At 32.6% G+C, this 9371-nt stretch overlaps 1 pseudogene; it reads right to left on the bottom strand.

Moving 5' to 3' along the window:
- Positions 1-270: 270 nt before the first annotated feature.
- LOC149531404 (putative pectinesterase 53) lies at positions 271-8076 on the bottom strand (annotated as a pseudogene).
- Positions 8077-9371: the final 1295 nt, after the last annotated feature.

The following is a 9371-nucleotide window of genomic DNA, read 5'->3' as shown; positions in this document are numbered from 1 at the left end:
AAATGAATATATGAATGCCATGGGAATGTTGTATGATTGGGGCAGGGGGTTGAAATTATGCTACAACTTAGTGCTGACAAGAAGTCAATACCAAAAAGATTGGTGCCACAAATTATGTTGCTTAAATGTGACAAGGGTTACAGTGTTCTTAGGGTGTAATTGATGGTGTTTTTTCATAGATTTGTTATGGTTTCAAGAAATTTCATTTTCAAATAAAATCAGCTTTCAAACAATTTCATTTTCAAATCACATAAACTAGGTTTCAAGCAATTACATTTTCAAATAACATAAACTTGAAGCAATACACATCCTTACCCAGGTAGTGTAGATCATATGTGGGCTTGTAGCGTTGATATTGCTAGCAAAGATTGTGGAATTTAGCTTTGCATAAACTTGAAGAATGCTGGCAAAGATTGCAGAATTTATCTTCACATAAACTGGATGAATGCTGGTAGAAATTGTGGAATTAAGCTTCACATCTACAAATTGCATTTTCTTGAATATAATTATAAACACAAAAAATTTATATCTATGTGTGCATACATATACGTATATATTTATGTGTGTATGTATGCACATATGTATACATAGATGCAACACACATGCCCATATAAATCTACATACGTAGATGTGATTGTAGTGCATGCATGTATCCACATATATATCCCAATTTGTGCATATCCTACAATTATGGAATGCTATAAAAACACATTTCTTTGAGGCATTCCATTAAAAATGGTATACATCCATGTACACACATAGCTATATACATACATATAGTTATTTTATATGTGCATACATGAAAAAACATGCATACATACACACACATACATGCCATGTGTATTCTTCCACAACTTGCATACATGTCACCAAGCTAGTGGCAGCTACAACATGCAACAAAATCTTTATTATTTATGCTTTGAGGGACATCCATACTCAAACTAAAGCTCGTATTTTGGCACAAATAGCGAGGATGTTGCCAAATGTTGTGAAATATTTAGACCTCCCAACTCATTTTCTTCACTATAAATCTAACTTGGTTGAATGGGTATGCATACCCAAGTACTGGGTACATGTACCCCAAGTACCAAGTACTCATTAGAGAGCATCATAGCTATATAAATACCTTAATTAAGATTTTTGATTTTGTTTCAGTTTCTTATTTTCGCATCAGCCTATTTTTTATCAAGCTTAATTCAATACATAATCAGTTTGAAACTTTGATACAATACTAATTAATAGAAAAGTCTACCACTCGTAGAACTTGTAGAGTGCAAGTACCCAAGTATCCATACACAAGTACTAGGTACAAGTACCCCAAGTACCAAGTACTCATAGGAGAATATCATCTTTTATCATTAGCTAGAAGGGCACAGATTGTTCAAAAGGTGCTCTCCTCACAATCAATATATTTTGCTTTTGTTTGGCTCTTTAACAGTTATCAAATTGAAAAGCTTGATGAAATATTGAGAGACTTTGCAAATATAATTCTTGGTGGTTTTGAAATCAAGATTTTTTGATCTAATGTTTTTGCCTCCATTTGGAACTTAGCCTAGACACAAGTAAGGGATACTAGGAAGTAGTTATGTACGGTGATGGCTACTTTTTATCATCAGACTCAAACTAGATGCCCATATAGCATATGGGATTCCCTATGTGGAAGCATGGAATCTAATGTCCCTTAAAATTAATGTTTGAATTTTGATAATTTGTTTGATCTCGACCCCCATGTGAACTTTCAATTTGATTTATCTAACACAAATATCATGTATTAAGGTTATATAATATATATAAGCATACTTTATCCATGTTTCCATGCTTATATTTTATGTTTCCCTGCTTTTAATACAATTGTCCCCACTATAGTCCCCTAATGTCCCCTACTCCAGAATTAAAATCCATCCCAAAAATCCATTTTCCTGTTCCCCCATCCCCCCTTCATGGGACCCTGTGGTGAGATAGGTTTGGACCCAAAGCACATTCCTTTGTTCTCAATCTAGGCTGTGGAAATAAATTTATTAAGATGGTCAAATAATATCTAATTCTTAGCATATCTGAATATGATTATGTTTTTCTATAAAGTTATTTTCCATTTAATTATGTTAGTTTCCAACAACACACTATGAGGGAGTTATAGGGTGACTTCTAAGATGATTTTATGTTGAAAAAGTGGAGTGCTACTTTGGACTGGAACCTTCAATAACACTTGCTATTCTAGTAATGATCTTAGCTTATGTGTATAACTAGGATTTGAGACCTACTCTGTGCTGTAAATTGAGGCATATGGCTATTAGAAGACTATCCTTTTTCTAATATGTTTTTTGGGCTTATTGCTTAGCTGTTGATTTCTGTTGAATTTGTTCAGTCTTTTTGGCTAGTTGTTTTTTGGGACTTAAATAGCAGTAGAGAGTAAACATTGGGTCAGTTTTAGAAAACTCCTCATCGGCTACTGCATATTGTTGCAGGTTATTTGCAAGTGGTTGTATGATATTGTTGATTAATGTAGCCTAGCATGTTTTTTCAATAAAAATCCAGTAGTTTCAGTGTGGTGAGTTATTTATAAACTTTTTATTTGTAGAATTGGCCAATAATTGCTTTCATCAAAGAATTTACACAATATTATCAATCTATGGAATTAAAATTCAAATATAAAGGGAAAGACATGCTAAAGGCATTTTTGATTAATCAGTATGAGTGGTCACTCCTAGGGGACGGAGAGGACTCTCCACAAGGGAAAAATTGCATGGGTAGCCAACTGCTTTCTAGTAAAAGGCATGCCTATTGGGTAAGCTTCATTTGTCATGATAACATTCATATAATTTTGGATAGCCATAATGTGCTATTTAGTAATTTGTCTCTAGGATTACTGTTGGATAGGGTATTTCAATGCATGATAGAGTTGGAAATAGGTTCTAAGCTTGTCATGAATGTCCTTTACTACCATCCATAGATGTACAGAGAAGAAAAAGAAAACATTACAAAGGAATTGCTGGAGATGGATCACATCAGGCCAAGTTCTAGCTCTTTTGAATCATATGTGGTGCTTGTAAAGAGAAAAGATGGTATGTGAGATGTGCATAGACCACAGAACCTTGAGCAAAAGAGTCATCAAGAATAGGTATCTGTCTACCATCAAGAATAGGTATCTACTCTCATGATGTATGGCTTATCGATGAGTTGCATGGAGCAATTATCAATGAGTTGCATGGAGCAATCTATTTTTTAAAGATTGATCTCAAGTTAGGATATCATTAAATCCATGTGTGCAACGAGGATGTGCACAAGACAACATTCAGATTTTGTTTTGGGTACTACAAGTTTTGGCCATGCCTTATGGCTGATAAATGCTTTAATGATTTTCTTGTCATGTACCCATTGCCAATCAATAATCAAGATTTTTTTTTTATGATATATTGATTTACGCATAACATATCAATACCATCTAAAGCATTTAAATATAGCTCTTGGAATAGTAGAGCAATAGGATATTTTTAAAGAAGTGGGCTAGTGCTAGGTTGGGGTTATAAATTTTCTCTACTTGTGCCTTGTTATTAGTGCTCAAAGTTTTCAGGTGGATCAATAAAAAATCCAAACCATTTTGGATTGGCCTCTCACTAATTGAATTGACATGGTTAAGGGGATGGTTTGGCTTTTATAGTTAATGTAGGAGGTTTGTTAGGTTTTGACTCTCAACCAAAAACTCCCATAACTAATATGATTAGAAAGTGAAAATTCTCATGGGAGTGACATTTCCCAAGAGGTCTTCAAGAAGCTCATAGAGGTAACGAATTCATGCTCTATATTACAATTACCATCCAAATTTCTCACTACCATTTGTTGTATAGTGTGATGCATTAGAAGAGATAACTAATATGATTCTAGAAAATTGAAAGACTTAAAAAAGGGGTTCTCCATATATGACAAAGAGATGCTCATTATAATGCATAATGAGAAAGAAGAAGAGACAAAAACTAGTGCTTCCCTAATAAAAAAGTGTTTATAGAGAAACAAGAAGAGAACATACCCAAGATCTGGTGTTGCTCTTGAGAATGGTGATGTTAACTTCAAAGGTTGTCTCCAAAGAAGAGGCAACTCTAATGACATGGTTTAAGATACTGAAAGATTTTATCAACAGACACCATACATAGATGGTGGTTTCAAAGCCCCAAAAGTGAAACAAACACATTCTGAATAGATGATCTTGGTGACCATAAACTACAGGGTGGTTGATTCTTACATTCTTTCTCCTCTCATGTATCTATTGAAATCTAATAGAATAATAATAAAACCCAATAATTGGAAAACCTGATATAATCTCTAGCCTGAAACAATATAGGAATAAGATTGCTCAAACCCCCCACAACATGCAGCTCAAATCAACATGATCATACCACATGGGCACAAATAAACCAACTCCAGATAAAATAGTTCCTCTTCTTAACTAATAACTCTTTGTGTGTGATATCTTCTTACCCACTACCAATGAACATGACATTGTAAGAAGACTCTGAATAAAGATAACATTTCATGAATATCACGATGTGTTTCTACACATTTTTCCAATTGATGATGTAATAATGCCTATAATACTTCACCATATAACACCAATCTTGCCTTTCATGCCATAAAATCTCAAGATTTTCAATCTATGTGCATTATTCCTCAAAAAGGTTTCTCTTTGATTGTATGAAATTTGATAATCTACAATTTCAACCAGAGCTACTACTATTTTTTTCTTGTACTTTGATAGACCCATAAGGGCAAATAAGATAGTGCAAAGAGAGCTACTACATTGATGCATGTAATTTGCCAAAAAGCATAAACCTACTAAATCCACTTCATTTTTTAGTTTCCACATATCAATATTATCTCTCATATCAAAATTTATATGGACCATAACTATTTAATTACTTTAAAATTTGGATGTTGTTTGTGAAAAAAGGATTTAATATAATACATAATTGTGCACTAATTCCATGTTTCCCATAAATTCTATCCTGCACGTAATAACAATTTTTAAAGATAGCAATAAGGAGGTCATGAAGCTACCTATGAGGGTTTAACAGACACTGTATAGAGAGGGATTAACAACAAAGACTGAGAAGCATTTATATCTCTAAGTTATCAGAGGATTGAACAAATCCCATATAATTTTGGAGCTTTTGAGACGGAGTTCTAAAAATATAAAAGATAGTATCCCCACTTCCATTAGCAGATCTACACACAAATATAAATTCATGCCAAACAAAGTAGATTTTGAGCTTCCTCTATAACAAAGGTAGATCATAGAATCACAGTTTTCAATACTTTGGTGGGTTTGAATGAGCTTGATCTCTGCACCAAACTCAAAAATCCAAAAATGTTGTGATGAAAGAATCCAAATTGCTTTGCATGCAGATTAAATTTGCTTGAAATTTGTGGAATGCCCTTTCAACAAATCCATTTTTCCTATATCATGAAAATTTTCTCTACACATTCCCTGCAAGCTGTGTTAAGACCAATTTTCCACATTTTGCACTTCAGCAAATTGTGGATGTGAACAGGATCGAAAACAAGGTAAGTGGCAACAGAATGAATGGGAATTGCAACATGATAAACAAAAAGTAAATAAAATTTTTGGTTGGATGAGAAAGGTCTGGATGTAAAAGGAAACTAATTAAGTGGTCCTCAATCAAACTAGTCACACTAAAAGAACTTACAAATAAGATATTATTAACCACAATTCAGAAATTCCTTTTGAGCAATTATTTTTCATCATTGAGCCATTTTATTTTTAAAAATGGGTATGTCCAGGTCAAGATATTGACATATCAAGATGGAATATTCCCTTTTCATTTAACAAGCACTTATAATAGACTAGGAATGTTAGCCAATCCATCTAAGCATATAGGTATTAAGGGTCAAGATATGTGTAGCGGTAGTCATGAACATTATTTTTTCTTTGCATTTTTTCTGCATTTGATACTTTTCTTATAGGTGGACATGTCTAGCCTTAGACTTCATGGCAAAAACCCTACAAACAACAGACAAAAAAAATAAGGCCATGAACCATCTAGACGTTTCTAATAGTTTGTGAATATCCCAAAGATGCATAAGTGCATGACTTGTGAAAACCAAAAAGATAAGACTAACTTGTATAACAAGTGAATAACCAAAATGATTTTATGTTTGTGTTATGTTTGACAATTATAATGATATTTGGATTCAAGAATGAGGTACCTCATATAAGGCTAATCTATCTGGTTTTGAATATATACATTCTCTCTATAAGACACAATGACCATATGATAAAATGAATGATTATATTTGAAATTTTGATAAGACAATCTGATTATTGGTCTAGGCTCTTCAATAAGACCTATCTATTAATATAATTTCACATGTTCCACTTCATCTAATTAATTAAAGAGTATGATGTTTAACTTCTCCAATAATATCCATTTATTGGTATAACCTCTTCAATAAGACCTATTTATTAATATAATTTCAGATAGTCCATAAAGAGTATGATGTTCACATAAACCATAATAGTTTTTGAATAGGACTTAGTGTGTTGTTCATATAAATCACAATAGTTAGTACTATTTTAGGTTTACTACCTAATCTATTTATGATTTTCATAAGAAATCACTAAAAATTTTAAATAAGATTCATCATTGCTATGACTTCAAATGAATCACTTAAAACAAATAAAATGTTAGAGTATACCTCATGAAACTTTAGAATCTACTATTTAAAATGGTCAATATGAAAAATTGTTTTAAGAATCTTTCTCACAAATTAAAAAAAGGGTATGTACCTCATAGAGTGAAAGGCCATTCTCAAAGATAAAATCCATGGAGCCTTCAATATAACAATCTTTGAAATAGTGGCATCCAGTGTGATCATAAAGGGTGTCCTGAGCTCCAAGGAAGCTGCACCCAAAGAAAGCTATTGTGTCCCTATTATTCTCAGAGCTACTGCTTGCCTCCCTATTGCTCGTGGTGGAGGAATAGGTGTTGTATTCTGTGTTTTCAAAAAAATATTCAACATCAACAAATTTTATTTCATAGAACTTGAACTTTATTAATAAGAACAACACTACAATTTAGCCATCAAACCATACTAATATCAAACTGAACACCCACACATATATTCAAATACCTATTAAAATTATCACTTATGAATCAATTATACATTGTGATATTTCTCAAAATCATCCAAGATTCCAAGCACAAAAATTAGATATAGGCCAATTCTGAATAGAAAGCATTTGAAGTAAGAAATCCCAAATCTCACCTCAAAAGTAATGTTCTTGGCAATGAAATAAAGAGAATTAACTACTATAGCGGCACTATTGTATGTGCCCAATGCCTTTCCATCTGGCTCTAAAGTTCCTACCATGTCTCTTCATTGTATGACTGTGAAGTTTGGCCCTACCCCTTCATGAATTACAAAAGCTTTTGTCATCAATATGTTCACCTTCTCCCTATCAAACACCAAAATAAATACCAAAACCAAATATTTTTAGCTAACCCACAAGGTTGATCCAATCCAAATTTTTAAACTACAATCTTAACAGATCAAAAGATAAAATTATTCCATTTTATCCTTTTTAAAGTAAGCCAACTCTTCAATCTTCAAACTCAGCTAACTTTTCAATCTTCAAATTATATTTCATCTTTTTAATATATCATTGAGCATAAGCATTGATGCAAAGAAACTCACACAATTATTTTTGAAACCACATTAATTTACACATACTTACTCATATACTCCTGCATTGATTTTGATAACAACTCTAACAATATTGATGAGAGGTAGAGAATCAATGGTTTCCTGAATAGAAGTGAAGTCCCCTACTCCATCTATAGGATCCACCACAAGGTAAGAGGAAGGAAGAAGCTTGTTCTTTGCTAGTTTATACAATGAATGGCTCAGAGTACCCATCCATCTTATCCATTTGGTGTACTCATTCTCTATTTTCAATCCCCTTGTATGGACAAGCTTTTCTTTGTGCACTCTTGCATTTCCTTCCACTACAGATGTAAATAACACACCAAGAACAACAACAATCAGAATTTGTTGTTTCAACATTTTTCAGTCTTGAAACCCAATTGAATTGAATTGAATTTTTTGGTGGGAGTCACAAGAAGAGCATCAATATATAATACAAGAAGAGGAGTATGGCTTTTAAAAATTTTCCCAAAATCATTTTCAAATGGTTGTGGAAAGCATAATTTCAGCTTTTACAAAGTGCATAGGACTCTACTACATCTTTCTATTCTTTTTTATGCAATATAAAAAATCTCTACAAAACCATTTAGTGACTTCCATTAAATGTTGTTATTCTTGAGAGAAATGTAAACCTAATGTTGTTATTCTTGAGAGAAATGTAAACCTGGTGTTGTTATTCTTGAGAGAAAGCATTCTAAGAAAAGAGAGATTGCCGAGACAAGGAGAAATTGGGCCTTGCAATGACATACCAGTGAGATTCAAAGAAACCATACGTTGATGATGAGAAGAGAAGACAATAACTATCCAATTGCAGTGTGATTGATGAGTAGCCCATCGAACAGATAATTTAGAGAGCACATAGAAAAGGCACGCTTGAAAGACACAAGGATTAAACTCCCACCCACTACAGTCGTGCATGCGAAAACAAAATGAACACTATCGTATGCCCTTTTTTATTATTACATCATATGTTCGAAAGGTCAAAATTTTGACTTTCAATTTAACCATGGTCAAAATTTTGACGATATCGGGCCCATTTCTTAAAAAAATGAATTTAACAACCCAAAAAGGCTTTTGGTCAAAAAATTTGGTCGAAAATGGGGGCCTAATGTAGTAGTGTTAATCGAGGTAAATATATCAATATGGATCTTCAATTGAGGATTTCTTTGGTTGATTTGAATAGAACCATATTTAATTGGAAGAATGCTAAAGATAAGATTTTGTTTCAATGAACACTAATGGAAGATTCAAAGAATGAAATATAAGATATTGATGAAAAGTTAAATGATAAGATTGAATAATGTTACAAACTAAAAAAGGAATTAAAATAATCCAAGGGAAAAATTAGAAAGGGGTTTGAAATAGAATTTAAATGTGAATTACTTGATACAAATCTTGATGAGAAGAACAAAGAGTGTGCATTTATGTGAATTGAAGTTGAGGAACAAAAAATTGAATGCAAAATCTTAATCTAAATAGGAAAGACAAAGTGGAATCAACATTGTTAAAGAAAACTAAAGAAATATAGAATGAATTAGAAAAAATGGTGGAGGACAAAAAGTTCTTGTAAGACCAAAAGTAGGAAGAAGACAAAAAGGGGACAATGAATTTGAACTAGAGATCTTTTTATGTTCATTCTTGATATTCATATTTTA

Source organism: Cupressus sempervirens, chromosome 11 (genome assembly GCF_028749045.1).
Source record: "Cupressus sempervirens isolate cs-2001-9-10 chromosome 11, ASM2874904v1, whole genome shotgun sequence".
Classification (NCBI taxonomy): Eukaryota; Viridiplantae; Streptophyta; class Pinopsida; order Cupressales; family Cupressaceae; genus Cupressus; species Cupressus sempervirens.
Note: the sequence above shows the minus strand (reverse complement) of the source record. Positions and strands in the feature narration are given on the sequence as shown.